The sequence below is a fragment of the Branchiostoma belcheri genome, unplaced genomic scaffold, assembly GCF_001625305.1.
Source record: "Branchiostoma belcheri isolate BF01 breed outbred unplaced genomic scaffold, Haploidv18h27 scaffold47, whole genome shotgun sequence".
NCBI classification, from domain to species: domain Eukaryota; kingdom Metazoa; phylum Chordata; class Leptocardii; order Amphioxiformes; family Branchiostomatidae; genus Branchiostoma; species Branchiostoma belcheri.
This window is the reverse complement of record NW_017804098.1, coordinates 382783-398790: the sequence shown is the minus strand read 5'-3', so window position 1 is coordinate 398790 and position 16008 is coordinate 382783. Positions and strand designations below refer to the sequence as shown.

At 46.0% G+C, this 16008-nt stretch overlaps 2 pseudogenes; one reads left to right on the top strand and one right to left on the bottom strand.

Moving 5' to 3' along the window:
- Positions 1-929: 929 nt before the first annotated feature.
- On the bottom strand, positions 930-4216 carry LOC109479110 (annotated as a pseudogene).
- A 5896-nt stretch (positions 4217-10112) lies between these two features.
- The window catches only part of LOC109479109, a 14758-nt pseudogene continuing 8862 nt past the window's right edge, over positions 10113-16008 (top strand).

The following is a 16008-nucleotide window of genomic DNA, read 5'->3' as shown; positions in this document are numbered from 1 at the left end:
TCATTTACATAATCTATATCCTCAGATTTTTTTTCATTCTCAATTACATTTAACAAGTGTTTCATAGTCCTATTATCGAACAATGCAGAGTTTTAGAATTTCCTCATTAATTATGCAAATTAGCTCCTGATTTGCATAATTATCATTTGATTATGTCAAGCATCACTTCAGCTACCTACATACCAAAAATCATGACAATCCGTCACCCGGTTCCTTAGTTATCATCCTTCGAAAAATTTTCAACAAATGCTCCTGCAGTTCCAGAACAAGCCGCTAGGGGGCCCAAACTTATGTCACTTCTTCCCTACTCCAAGAGCTATCTACCAACCAAAATTCGTGACCCTAGCATGTACAGATCGCGAGATATCAAAACCGGAAGTTCTGCTGCAGTACCAACAGAAGCCGCCAGGGGACCCAAAATCTAATCATTTCTAGCTCTCATGAAGACCTACTCACCTACCAAGTTTCATGACAATGCATACTAAGCTTCTTGAGTTATGCTGTTCACAGACAGACAGACAGACAGACGGACAAACGCTACTGAAAACATAACCTTCTTGGCGAAGGTAAATATCAACAAACATACAGGGCAGGCAGTTGTCGCCAGACGGCGCCTCTGCCATTATGTGTATGCAATGATACCTTGGGCGTATTGGACCCTCTCTGGCCAATGGATAATGCCTTTTGCCATCCTAGGATCTGCTTGGAGATTACAAAATTGACACTACAAGAGCCTGAAGACTTAAATGCGGATAGAATTCAAATTTGCGAATTCTAACCAAATTTTGGAAAATTAACATAAGAAAGCAGTGCCATGGACATGTCAAAGTGTTTGTTAGACTGAGAAACAAGAAAATATTTGTGTTTAGTGTCATGAAATATGGATGTGTGTTTTGTACTCTCTTAATGCAGTACCGCAAAACGCCGCAATTCTCACTTAATGATAGCCAGATTTCTCCTGTACGTCAGCCTTTTACCCTGCCTAACTAGTTCACTCAGACTAGCCGGTGTTGGCAAGAACTCATGCCTAACTCATAGACGGTGCCCGCTTGTTTTGTGACGCCAATCTCTTAAACACCTTGACCCTGGCGTCAGTCCATGGTGACGCCGTCAGCACTCTGTCGTCCGTGTGACACCGCTGACACGGCCTCATTACAGGATCTTGTTGCTCGCCAGGTTTTGTTTCCACAACTTAAAAGCCTGCCTTGTATGACTGACAGCTGAAGTATTTGACTTGCGTCTCCGCCAACCTACACTTTATTGTAATCCTGACGTTCCACAGGAAACGGACTGAGGACGGTCTTTGTCTCGAACTCGCTGATTACTGCGCCGATTTTACAGCACAGGTCAGCCTCCATCGCTGTAAAAATAAAAGGTTAGATTTTGAGAGAAAACGGTGGCTTACACGGGAAACAGGTTAAACAACATCTTCGTGACAGTCTGCCTGTTATAACGGAAATCTGTGTGGCAGCACTTCAAATGTGTTAACAACTGTTGATATTTCACTTACACAAACTTAGCTGTATTGTTTCTAATTAAGTTGTTTCTTTCGTGTGTTACAGTTGCCGTCTGTGGAACACACTGATGCTGATGGTGTGGACGCTACCACTGAAGACACGCGTGCTAACAGGGAACTGTTTCACAAGTAAGTACACCTGTTAGGGGCCGATTGCAGGTCAGTATATTATTGTCTGTGAACTTCGGTCTTATACCAATTCCGGCCGCCCTATCCTGTCCCTTTTCGACAACCCCGTGTAACATGTCTTACTCGTTATAACGTTATAGGTAAAGCTGAACACACATTTCCATAGCAAGCAAAAAGAAAGTCACACTCTGTATCTATTCCAGTGAAGACGTTCTGTCCATCATCATTTGAACCTGGCTCCTGGCATAAGACCCTAAACTAACATCCAATTAGGACTTGAACCTATTCAAAGCAACGATAATTTCCCTTAATTTGCGTAGACAAAACATGTTACTTAACGTGGATCCCACGAGCCCACCAAACTTGACATGTCGACACTCGTGAACAAAGTTCCGACTCCGCAAAGTTTGAAGTGTAAACACAACGCACCGGTTGTGAGTGAACTTGTCTGTCGTCTGCGCGGCGGCGTGTTTTATGTGTTCACGGCTTGCTGACCTTGAACTGAGATCCTTTTTTGTGCCAAAGGGGTCCCCTGCGGTGATGCGTTCTGTTGACAGGTCAAGCATCTTAGACATGACCGTCTCCCAACGTTTCTCTTCGGCCTCTGACGACATCAGAATAAAACCCTGTCCATCTAGACGAGACGTAAGTATACACATAGTCTCCCCGGGTCATTTCATTACATAAGTTCAATTGCCCGGTACACATACTTTCAAACGACGAAACCAGCTCTTGAAGTTGAAGCGCTATCTTTTACTATATGTTGTTGGGTGACAACAGGAACATACACTATCATGAGTGGAGGAATGAAACACCTAAAAGACGGAATAAGGTACGGACTGTACCCTGGCGATCTCCCGACTACCTTCTGAAATGGACAAACCTGGGTTTCGAGAGACACATAGCGTGCGAAGACAAGTTTGCACTTGGCTGCTCGCCTCCCCCGAACGTCTGCACTGTCAGTGCGGCAGGCTGCCTCACACGGTGGAACTCCAGCACCGCTGCTGAGAGATATCCCCAATTCAAGACATTCGGTGCAACTATGAAAGAAAAAAGACAAGAAGTTTCCTGGCCACCCGCGTCGTCTGAGAAAATGTCACTACTGACACGACATTGCAACTTCTTGGTCTAAAATAACATTTCAAAGTGTAAGAGTAGCGACAGCTGCTTGGTTGACATGGGAATTTTACGTTTGTTTTGTTATTGTTATATTCCAAAAGGAGATGACTACACTGAAGCCCGCTGAACCTTGTGTACATGTGTGCAATGAGCTGTAGCCCCCCTCCCCCAAACACTCACAGATATACACACGAGTACACGCACAACTTGACGGGCGCCCCCAGCCACTCACCAGCACACACACCTTAACATACATTATTTCTTTCTTTCTATCGAGATGTGCACTGCGATTCAAATGTCTTAATTGGCTATGGCAGTCCTTGCAATACCTTTGTCGCGACAAAACTGCATCCATGGCTACCATGACCTTAAGGTGTCGACCTTGATTTAACCGTGTTTTTAGTGTCAACCTGTGAAAAACAACCGATGATATGTTCGCACAGGTAATTGAAATAATGAGCGTCTAGCTCAGATTTCTGTGTTACTCCCACGTGTCGCGTAACCGTTCGTGTGAGTACAGGCGACACTGGTAAGGTTCCTTCAATTATAACATTTATTGAAGGAGACAGAACTGCTTAATCCACATGTATAAGGCCTTCATTCACTTGTAAGATATTTGCAGCATGCATTCATTAGAAAAACGAGGAACACACCCGCTGTTTTACGTGTAATGATCCACAAGGAGTATGGACATGGCTTCAACTTCTGTTAATGTTGGTCGATGATGTGCTTTGCCCAAGAAACCAAAGTAACATAGTCCTAGCCTCTACCAGGCTTCGGGAGGCGGCTGGAAAGAGTAGAACCGAGCGGCAAACTGTTCTCTCCAGCAGACCAACTCCCTTGACATGTTATCTCTCTATTTGGCCAATTTCTACTCTTTCCAGCCGGCTCCCAAAGCCTGATAGAGGCTAGCGTAGTCCTAATCTGGTTGCCATTGATGCCCCATGTATAATCTATCCTAGATCATCCTAGCTAGCTGACTTTTGTCCCTAAGTAACTCTTGTGTGGAATATTTCTTCACAGAACAAATCGTTGCCTTCGAAGTTTTACATTGGTGTGTACACTGCCCGAGACTTAAGTTTCTATTATCTGATCTGTTTTTGTTTCTTAAACTATCCAAATGATTGCCACACAAATCACTATGTAAACACGCTAATCACTCTAGAGATTCAGGGTCAGTCCTAATTACGGCCAACGGCTCCCAGTAGGTACAAGACTTAATAGATGCATTAGAACATCGTGCCCTGCCATACGCTGCAGCCATGGGACATACGGACCAATACGGTCCGCATTCCGCCGTAAAATGCCATCAAATAGTGGTAAGACGAGACTTCCCTGGACCATAGTTCAGTGCCCAATTACTGTGTAATGAAGACCCGGTGTTACCGACCTTTCCACGGAGAGGAAATAACTGGTCAGCCGAGATTCAACCCCTGACACCGGAGTCAATGTACCGTGCCGGCGTCAAATGACGAAAACCAGATTCAAGGTCGAGAGCCTACCGGGCTTTAGACGGTGTCCCTCCAGTCTGGGATCTGGCAAATGTATAAATACTGATATTATGTGTCTCTAGATTTGTGTCCTTGACAAATCAGTGAATAATGTTCTGACGGCTATGCCTGATGAGGTTGACTAAGTAAAATGTGCTTTACGAGTTAACGTTGTAGGTCGTCAGAAGAATAGGTGAAGTGTGAGCAGACATCGTCTTGACCAGTGCCTGACCCTGATAGTTGTTGTATTTGGAGCCTGGTATTTGCTGTTGTTTTGGTGCAGTGACAACGCCATTGGTATTCAATAGCAACGACATCTTTGAAAATTTTTATTGCATTTTTCTGAAATATAGATAGAATATTAACATTGCAATAGCCATGCCAAGGCGCACAAGATCTTCTCCATAGGTTGAGATACCGATCCGCAATATGAGAAAGATAACTATCTGGGCAAAGTAGTATTATGAAATGCAGCAACGGATAGGATGACCGACTACTGGTAATTAGTTTTGAGAAGTGAGCATCTTGTGGTGAAAACATTGCGATGTTACAAAAACATTCTACAGCGGTTACCGAAAGGAATTTTGTCAGGTCAGTTGGAATGCCGCCAGGAAGAGCAATGTCATTCAGGCATCGGAGCGGACGCTTGTGTTTATAATGGCTTAGGGCACTTTTACATACGTCATAAGATCGTAAAAAGAGGACAATTTTGGGATAGTCGTGCATTTGTGGAACGGGATTTAGCTTTCTTTTGTTCTTTTTTCCTTTATGTACCCTTGAACCGTACAACGTACGCTCTTAGTCCTAAGCCGCTTTTCAAGACGCTCAAGACGGGGAGGATGGTCAGGTCGACGGTTAGTTCTGTCACAGCCTGCTTCAAAACCCTTCGATATCAAAATCGCAGGGCGACCAAGGACGTGTGTGTCTGAACCCTAACTAACCACCTAACTCCTGGTACTTCATTGGGAATTGGCGTGACCGAGACCGCAGCATTCACAAAGAAAAGAATATATCAAGAGATGTGGGGATAGGACGCTAGGATTAAATCAAGCTCATGGCGCCACTGGAAGACTCAAGCCAGCGGTCATGGACAGTTTCCCAACTAAAGTGGGATTTAGTCTGCTGATAGACTAACAGTAACAAGACCAGACCGGTGCCGTACACTATCATTGCTTCTCATCAGTACAATGCCGTTCTTTGTGTCCTGTCTAGAGAGTAAGCAGGTGTTTAGGCTGGTCCAGCCGTGTTGTCAGTGGTCGCTCCTATCTTTGTTAATTTTCCCGTTATCTGTTTATTTGCAGACGAAAGCTACTTGGCGTCGCCCGGTCCTCCAGAGGACTTCAGCCGTCTTTAGGATTCCCTTTTTTGTAACATCCTGACATTGGATTAATCACTTTTTGGTTTGCATCCAACTGCCATTCTGTCCTATAGCTAAGTTAAGTTTTCTCCTTGAAGATTTACCTCTTTTGTCTTAAGTTCCCTTCTTCTGTCGTAACCCGTCTTCTTCAAGTTATATGAAGCTTTGCCCGTTTCATATCATCAGGTGATACACATACACACATAAAGATGACGGGAGAACGTTTTCGAAGAGAACACTTTGTCATTAAAGAAAGGCTAAACTACTCTACCGCTGCACAAAGATTGTTACGGAGAATGCGGGGTGATGGCAATGTCGGAATTTTACTCAGCTGTACTATTTGAAAGCGACGTACATGGTGAATTATGAGTACTCTCTCACGACATCACATTTCAACAGACTGGGCCATTTGGTTAGGACCACACTTTGATGAGAAACTCGATAGCAATACCACTGACACCTGTTGAGTACCACGTTGGGTAGGCTGTTCCTCCTGGAAATTATGTTATTTGTCAAGCACGTGGTCTGTGCCTGGGGGTTGTCACGATTATGATGCTTACCTTATGGACTTCAACATACCGCATGGTTATATAGATACCAATGGTACGATGGGTACGAATGAACGGACGAAACAAAGAATGAATGAATGCTGAAATAAGACAGGAAGCAATTGAAGTAGAAACACTTGATAGACTGTGTGTGTTCTTCTCGGCTCAAATCTGTCGTCAGTTCAAACTGTTAGGGTACCGATTTCCGATCTGCTGCTGCCAGTAGCCGGGACATGTCAGGGGCGTTACGCTATAAATGTGCTCATCTCTCACTCATTTTTGTGGGTTCTGTGACTTTAAACATCTCCCCTCCCCTGTGCCGTTAAAAGACGGGGGCAATGGTGGAGAGCCAACCGTGCCAACTGTGTTGACACTAGTTCTTAGTGTGAGACAAGTGTGGACAAAGGACGCCTGCAGAAGACATAAACACAGCCTGACCTCAGCTTGCCTTCTGCTCCTGGGCCATGGTCTGTGTCAATCATTGGACCAGCTCACATCTTACTTCGACATCAGGACGTCTCCCGCTTGATTGATTTTGGTGATTATCAGTTGAGCGTTCTCTAAGTGTTCGCTAAAAGTTTTTCCGGCAATTCGTCTTCTTTTGGACCGCATGCCGACAGACGATTTCCAAGGAAGGGTCAAGTGTGTTTCCTCAACCCACAGTCAGACGATCCACACCCCAAACTTGACCTTGGTACAGAAAAGACACCTTGCGCTGAGACTGGTTTAATTTTCCTTGACAGATCTATGGGGACAACGACCCATGGTAGGGACATTCACCCCTTTCCTGTGTCCATTTCGCACTGTGTACAATCGACTGTCATCAAGATAAGTGTTCCTGCCATAAAAATAATAGAAGGTGGCGAAAGTCGTACACATCATAAATCCACAAACTACAAAAGACGGCCTCAAGTTGAACCTCTCTCGTTTGGACCTAATGGGCTTCCACAGCTGTGTCTTCATGAATTCACCCGTCACCATGACAACAAAACAACGATAAGGACTTGAATGTTGTAGTCGTAAAATAAAGCAAAATAAATACAAGTGTTGTAGAACCCGAAGCTTCCGCTGACGAGCTTCCTTAAAATAGCCGCGCCAGCCTGTCGTGACTTCACACTTAAGTAGTGTTTGTTTTCCGATGTTCGGAGCCTTATCTTCGGCGGTTATTCATCTACAGGCAGCCGTGTGTGTCCATGTAATGAGATATATTTGTGGAGCCGTTCTTCTTTAAGTGAGGCCAAACCTCGGTCAACGCCACCATCACAATGGGAGCCCTCCACTAGAGTACACGTGAACTTGACAGGAATTCTCACGCACCGTGAGGTGTTTGAGAAGAGCCATTCTCACCGCGGTAACACAGGGTATTGTGGACAAGATTTACTGTGTTGAAGGGAAGGCATGGTCCCGGTGAAATAATGTCCTTTATGTTCCATTTTTCTTGGAGCAGCTGGCTGCTGGCACTGTGGGTCTACACGGAGAGGGCTGAACCGTTCACCTTTGTGGGTAATTTCATGGCTTGACGGCTAGCCACCTGGGTGGGCAGCCTTAACTATGCAGTTCACCGTGAGGTCATGTACATTGTAGGAAACTATGCAATGGGACACCAGGACGAGGACCTACTGTATTACAATGGACTCCTTCATGTGTGCTAGTTCATACTTTATCTATAGTTCATCTGGCTTGTTAAAAAGAGGAAGAACGTATTGATCGTGTTTTGACGCTGACAAATTGAAGTCTTCCTCCCTGGAGTCGGGTACTTTCAAAGATCGTGGCCTGACCCGTTCAACTTCTCCTGTCGTCCGTAGACTTGTTCGGCAGTATTTTCTTCCTGTAGTCATTTCACGAGTAGAATGACTCCAAGGAGGTGTCGGGAAGCCCATAAGCTTAGTAAGAGTTTTAAAGAAAAGATGAGTGTCGAAGGCCTTCTCAAGAAGACAATGATGTAGATGATAGAATGATGTGAAAGTCCTCGTTGAGAGACTTTAAGTACATTTGCCCACTTCACAACACCTGAGCTTCAAGGCCTCTTGCAAGTCTCTCCTCCAACTTGACCTCCATTTGAACCCCGTCGCTCGGCCCTCCTACTATTCTCCACGCCATTCCATGAACTTGACCTTCCCCCCTCGGGGATTCTGACGCGTGGGAAAATAGAAACATCATTAGCGTGGCCCAGGCTTGACCTCTCTCGGTTTGTTTACTCTGGCTCGCTCCGTCCCACTGTACGAGTACGCTAACTTTAGAACCAACCAGTGGAAGAGAATTCCTCGACACAAGTGTTCAGGTGCGGCCATAAAAACTCAAACCGTGCCTCAAATCGCTCAGAATACCAGATGGTGTATACAATGGGCACGATATTTATCCATCAGAGGCTACCAAATCGGGAGAGTTGCCAATCAAAGTTTATACGGTATTCTGACACGGTACATCTGTCAATCTGCTCGCATTTTTGCCTCCGTGGAGACCAGTATCCCGAGAACGAGGTCAGAAAGTGTCGTAACACAGTCTATATATATACTCAGATGGTCCGTTAGACACCCGGCAAAGACAGCGCATGCCGAAATTCGATCTTCATGAAAAATCAGACTTAACGTCCCATGGCACATTGAAGTTGAATTCAAACCCAGAAGCAAGGGTTCTATTTGTTTTCAAATGCTATTCTGAAAAAATAAAAATTGATTGTATTGGCAAGATTACTTTAGGCCACCAACCCATTGAAGCTCATACTTAATTTCAAAAACAGTGGACGATGTTCAGAAAACTAAACTAGGGATCATCTTGAAAACCGTGTCTATACATGTAGTTTGTGTGTGACTTGGTGTTTATGAATCTGCTACCTTAGCAACATAATCATCCTCAAAAATTGACCTTGACCTTCAGCAATTATCCTAAAGGAACCCATGCATCATGTCCATCACACAGCACGCATAAGTCTACACTTTTCAGTCCTTTTGGTTTCTTTGTTAATCTGTGATGAAATCTTACAAAATTGGATTGATTTTGTATTCACGAAAATGTGGTTTCTTAGAAAATACTACATTTTGTAGCAGCATCTCCTTCTGGGGTGGAATACCGCTTTACCGTAGTGCAATGTTTGTTGCCATACGAGCGTACCTACCGTCTACGAGCGTCTTTGATTCAACCTCCGAGAAGAGAAGATCACAAAAAGGACCCTGACTAGGCAAGGCCTCGTACCATGAAAGCGAATTGACGTTGCATGTTTTGGCGTCAAATACCTATACACAGAACGAGAATGCGGTAAACCATCGGGTGGCCAATAATGGTCAGGTTCATGACACAACCGAGTGGGAACTGCTATGTCGGCTTCCGAAGGCGATGGCATCTTTGTTATTGCTTATCTTAAACAAATCTTCTTACTTAGTCTTGTTGCATTTCCCCCTCTCCTTCACAATTACATGTTGTTTATAATTCCAGAATACTGGACATTTGGCAGACCTAGGTAGCTTCAGCTACTGCCTGACCATCAGGTGCATACGGACTGCCCCAGCCTCCCGGCCAGATGTAACTAATTCCCGTGTATCTCAACTATTAAAACATATGATTTACGCCTGTTGGCAGAGAGCCTGTCCTTTCAGGAAAGACTTGGCCTTTTCCATGTGCCTAAGCCGTTCTACGGGGTCTCATCTGTAGTCGATGTACGGAGGGAAACCGGGCGGTCCACATTTCAGTGCGTCAGCGCTGGCTCGGTGCCATACTAGCCGGTCTGCAGGAGGGTATACTCGCGAGAACGGGTCTCTAGCGTCACGTAAATCATCGGACCGTTAATGTGTGTCCCTCTCCTATCCTGATTTCTCGGGGTCAATGCCTCCCGGCCTGGGCGAAAGATCAACCCTGGGTGGTCTCCAACAATATTCTCTCTCTTTTTTTTATTTTCCCGCAAGTTTCGTAAAGATCACGGCTGCCGCACCTCGGACCTACTCGTGAATGTCGTCACCATGTCGGGGCAAGTCGATCCGTCCCACGGCACAGGTAAACTTTCACCAGTGTTTTCTGTGTGGTCCTCATCAGCGCTGTCCTGCTAAGAGACGATAACCGGCAGTTGACAGAAATATGAAAGAATTTCAACAATTGCTTCGATAGGGGCAGGCCTTAGTCTCGGCAGATATACTGAATGTCTGCTGGGAGTACGGTCCCGAGAGGAGCATGGTAGAGGCTAGTGGTACAGGTCATGTCAGCGGCTCATCAAGGGGTGGAGCTCATGAAAGTGCAGCAGACTGCTATAGAAGTCCGTAGGCTGGCATAGTAGCTGACGGTATTCATATAAGCGGAACGGTAGATCTAGAGCTTTCAATTCCGTCATGACGTGTCTTACTGGATTTAAGAATCCTTACCACACGCGCGCGTGCTGCACGTGCACAACAGACTTTGATCATAACTCTCGTAATAGACGAAGTCTCCAAGACAAACCCCTCGTTTCCGTTCTAATACATCCTTTAACTACACACTATGTGTGGACGGTGTTATAGTGTCACATAAAATCCTTGCAGACTCACATATGTACTTTGGAGAAGAACCGAGTTCAGCGGACGCCACGTGTAAGCCCAGGTGCGTGATATCACCATCAGCAAGTAACTGGTAGATTTCAATAATGAACTTAACGTACCAAAGAACCTAGACTAACCCTACCCTTCGTTACTAAGAAAACAGTGTTTGACACTGTTCTGTCGGAGCGACACACGGTTGTCTATCTTGGCAAACCGGTGCGATACGGGTGGGTGGCGAGAAGTCACAGATAACCGGAAAGGCCTCTACCTCAGTGTATCATTAGTGTAAACTTCGGAAATACAACTTCGATCTGAGACAAATACAGAAGCTCCTCAATACCATAAACTAGGCTTTCGTCCATTTTTCCAGATACTACTAATGGGTCAGGCCCTGAAATACAACACTCGCAGGATCCACCGGAGTGGAGTGAGTTGCCAGAAAATGTACTTGTCGACAGGAGACTGGAAAGATTTACCGCCACTTGAAATACACCACCGTATTGGCGGTCGACATAGTCGACGAGTTTCTCATTGTTGCAAAGCGAAACGTTTTCACCTGTAGCCCTCACGGTGGATAGTCAGAGCGTGGTGGGGACGTCATACACTCGGGATTTACTTGAACTTGAAGGTGTGTCTAACACTGTCAGATAGCTTCTTGTTGTGTATATAGATCCTTGGAGGACATCTTTGTATCAGCCTTGTCAGCTTTTGTGGCTACTGTCCTGCTCTACAGACTGTGACTATAGACAGACGTTTGTGACAGTAAAGTCTGGTGGAACAAACGCTGAAATTAGGGACTGATCGCGACTCAGTCTTTCATCACTCCGGTCTCCGTTTCCTGACCCGGGGGCATGTCTGGGGTAAACTATGGATAGATCTTCCCACACGGAATGTGAGATGATTCGGAACAAGCTGCAAGTGCTTCGGAAAAAGTTTAATTTGTCGGCCAACTGGGTTTATGTAGTGTCACTTTTATGGCAAATGGCTTGTGACAAACGTTCCGTGGCGTATATGTGCACCATTGTGGAGGGGACACGTGTAAAAGCAACTATAAAATGTATATCTTACCCGTTTATTCACCTTCATCACTATTAAACACTTACGCGTGACATTAAAAAAGCAGTAAAATGGACCATAAATTGTGACAGGGAGTCAAGATCTGGCTACAAACCAAGCAGGTCATCTAAAGTTTAGTGAAAGGTTCGTTTTGGGGTCATCGATCATCCAAAGCAGCCTACTCCATACGTACTCACGAGCACATGCATTCATAACAGCTTATCATAACATTTTCAAGGACATATTGTCAGTGATACAATGTAAGCTGAAGTCAAGGCCTGCTGTTCAGCCTACACAACCTAACTAACCTCCCAGTGTGACTCGGCGCCGGTTGTGCTACCCTGACGGTCCCATGACATGGCCTGTTATGATTACTAGCACCCCTGTCCTGTCCCCTTGTGTCACATGTCACCAAGGTCACGGGAAAATGACCATCATTTTGACCTACCACCGGTTGTTCTGGTCTACTGGTATAATTGAGGTCCCTCCCTTTAGACGTCTCAGTCACGACGATTGGCGCGTAGAAGGTACACAATGTCACTGTAGACCAATCAGCACCGCCAACCCATTTACAGCTGGTACTGAGCGCGCTAGCTGAGATCATCACCTGCAGTTGTGGTCCCGGACGCGGTATTGATAGATGTGTCCGTGCGGAGTGGACTCTCCGTCAAAAAGATTTGCTCTCGACTATATAGCGTGTAGAGACCAACAGACGGCACTTCAGTTCTCTCCTGTTGGCGGCTGTGGAGGATTTCCCAACAGCGAACCGCCGTAATTCTGCAGCACACTGAGGTGAGTGTTCGCACGCACCAAAACAAACTTTGCGGGCGGCATGGTCAGATACTGCTGCAGGTAATCCGTTACCGCTGAGGAACTCCCGTCTCTGTGACCTGGAGACTTTGCGTTCGACCGACGTCCCAGGTAAGACAGACTAAAGAAGAGCTCCGTGCAAGGATATTGAGGAAAGGTTGTTTGGACCCGTCTGGAAAGTCGCATTAAACTAAAGGAAAACTAACACAAATGTCGGCCGGTAGAGCGTGTCCTGGTCTTCTGCCAGCATAATCACTTTTCCTGCCCGCCGCGTCGCGCTGCATGAAGTCTTCTCACTCCAACCCTCACTGACATATCCTCTTCCCGACGGGGTCGGCAGCCGCCAGTCGTGCTGGCAATTTCTAGGCTACTTATACGACTATTATCATTCCAGACTGTCAAAGTTTAATTCAACCCTTCTCCGTATCATGCCTCGTGGAACGACAAGGAGGCGCAGCTATAAGGTGAGCCAGCAGGAGTTGGTGAGGGGTATCTAGTGTTGAAGCACTTAACGAACGTTTAGACCTACACCGATACCCTTCTACTATTTGTGGACACGGTCTCCCCGTCTTGTATATTTCTACTTATCTCAAAGTCAGTCAACCTCACACTTTACGTGTCTTTTACTCCAGCACATAGACATCAACTCTGCCTCATTCTGTTGAACCCTGTCCTTTCCCATAGGCCATCTATATTTGCCGCTTGTCTGAGATTACGCGATTGGCTGACCCCCCATGGAGAGGTCATGAAATGTCGGTACATAACAGATACGGTTCATGAGTTAGACTCACTCTGTGTAGCGTTTTCAGCAGCTCTGGTCTCAGCAGTAGCAATGGAAACAACGCCCACGTAGCCTAGTCTGAGCTGTAATGACCCGAACAGTCCTGTGATACGGACCGATCTACCAGAAGCTGGAGCTGATACCGTGCGCCGCGGGTAGCGCGTGTCAGGTCTAATGCCGGCACTTCAGGTGAGGTTCTTCTGAAGTGCCGGCAGTCAATTTACAACAGATCTGCCCAGATAAAGAAGGAATCTTATCTTCCTGACTATCCGTGCCTACCCTATGTTGTACCGCTCACTCAGCAGACGAAAAGGCCTTACAGACTAAATATATTTCAATTAAGCGTGCTGTGATGACGTAATTGGAAAATGCTACCCACTTGTAGTATGTTTTCTATACAAATCAACGATCTGTGTGACGTCCATGCAAGGGCCTGGTGCGAGATATCTCTCACGGCGAGAAAAGTTGTAAGTAGGCAAGGTTTCAGCTTAAAGGCTTTGCAGTCGTGGAGAAACAGTTGTTCGCGTGCCACTGAGGTTGGTACACGGTACTGAGCGACATTTGGCTTCATTCAGACACCAAGAATGCTGGATTGAACATAACGGGCTGTCGGTCCCCCGGTCCTAAATCCCGGGTCTCAAGGCATGGTTGTTTTCCTTTCCTCCAATCTCGTGTCGACTCAAGTAGTAAGCTCACGTGTGGGGCCAACCGCAGCTTTCTAAAAGTAGAAAAGGAGAGTTAGCTGTATCGGATACACTTCCACTTGACTCGGAGTGGGTTTTCTTTTCTGGACACTGTCACTATTTTCTCTGACACTCGGCCGGGGGCCGAATTTTTCCTAGGTCGTGGGGGTCACCGGTACGCTCACAGCTTCGATCTTTTAGTAGCGGAGGGGGTTCCCGGATTCACCTGACGGGTCTCCTTGAGACTGACCGCTGAGAATTGATCTTGCCCAGGCACGGCACAAGGCCCGACCTGTCAGGCGGCAGAATTTATCCTCTGTGATTACACCGCTCGATGAGTGAAGTGCGTGTTGCCAGCTTTCCTGATTGGGAGCCGGGGCGAATGTCATATCGACTCGGCAAACTCCGGAGTACGAGCTGCCAGACGTTCCATAGCTACCACGGAGGAGACAGCTCAATTCACCTCGTCGATGTGTACCGGTTCTACTCGGTAATCGTCGGCGTTGCCGAGAGTTTCCGAACACGGGCCTGAGATAGAGATTGCGCGGCGGGTCCAGTCACGTTCTCGGTCCTCATGGGACATGAGAAATAAGCTGTTGAAACGTGGGGCGGCCGTACGCTGTGCTTAACTTGTGGGAGAGTGAAGGCATCCTGAAGACGGCACTTCACTGGCTCTCATTGAGGTGGGTGAGTAGGTCACAGAACGTCTTGTTGAACGTGTTCATGATGCGTTTGCAGGAAAACATCCGTGTATCTAGCAAATAGATTCATAACTTAAGGTATTCTTGTGATTTTCATGCCACGTACTGCTCACCAACAGACTACATCTGAACTGTGGGATGTGATTGGAATAGAGTTTGTAGTTATTGAGTGAAATGGAGCCTTGGAAGGCAGGGACCATTTTTCGTTGTGACCAATTATGTAGAACCCCTTAAGGGGGCACACCCCAGTTTATTTGGGGCCTCTATTCGAAGCTGCACACCCTCAAATCTAGCGACCGTCTCTGGCGTGGAATAATTCGGAAGGAGAATAACTGTATATGGGACGAAAGGATATCTCTTCAGCTACAAGACAAGCTGAGTTTGGTTTCTTCAACCTTTTTAAGTTTGGTAAAATCAACGGAAAAAACATTATTTTCACTCGAAAATTAATGCCCAAAATTGCGAATTTTCGCGTAGGATAATCCCACAAAAAAAAATTTTCCGGCAGAAATGACTGATGCTGGCAGAAAGACCCAAGCCTTGACTATACCCGAGTAAATTATAAAGAAAATTCTAGTACTGTAATTTTCTAAACAGTCCACGGCGCGAGGGGTTGCAAATCCACCCCTACGAAGCCGCAGAGCGAAAACTAGGTCAAACGGGCGGATTACACTTGGCGCGCAAGGATACCCGGAAGTAAGGTTCGGAGCCAAAAGAAATTTTCACCCCAAAATCACCATTTCTTACACTCTTCAGCCATGTTAATGTTTAATGATACTTCGTGGCAGTTTATAAGAAATGTCACCTCAAACTTGGACCCTCAAAACCCTTTCGTCACTTTTTTACAACGGACTATCGCGGACCCCGGTCGCGCAAGAACTGGGGTGTGCACCGTTAAAGAGTTATTCAGAAATTTTAACAACCAGTTGTTTTTCACTTCTAACCTTGATTTATATGACCTTATCCTTATTCTGGCACTAACATACTACATCACGTCCACAGCTTCCTTGAAAGAAGAGTGAAGAAAATTGACTTTGACAGAGAGAGGTCGGAAATAATTGGTCGAGGGCAGGTCTATACCCACTGGCATTCTTTCTTTTTTTTAAATGTCATTAAAATACATCTGCCCAGTATTTGTGCCTCTCTGTGCTAATACGAGATGACGGAGGAGACTTGGGCTTTGTCGGAAAGCTAGCAGCATATTTGTTAGCACAACTCAAGAAGGGCGCCAGGCGCAGAACCTTCCGTTCAGCAGGGCAGGCAGGTCGACCCGTGGCTGGGCCGGCGGCGATTATAGCTGGTGCGACAACTGCTGG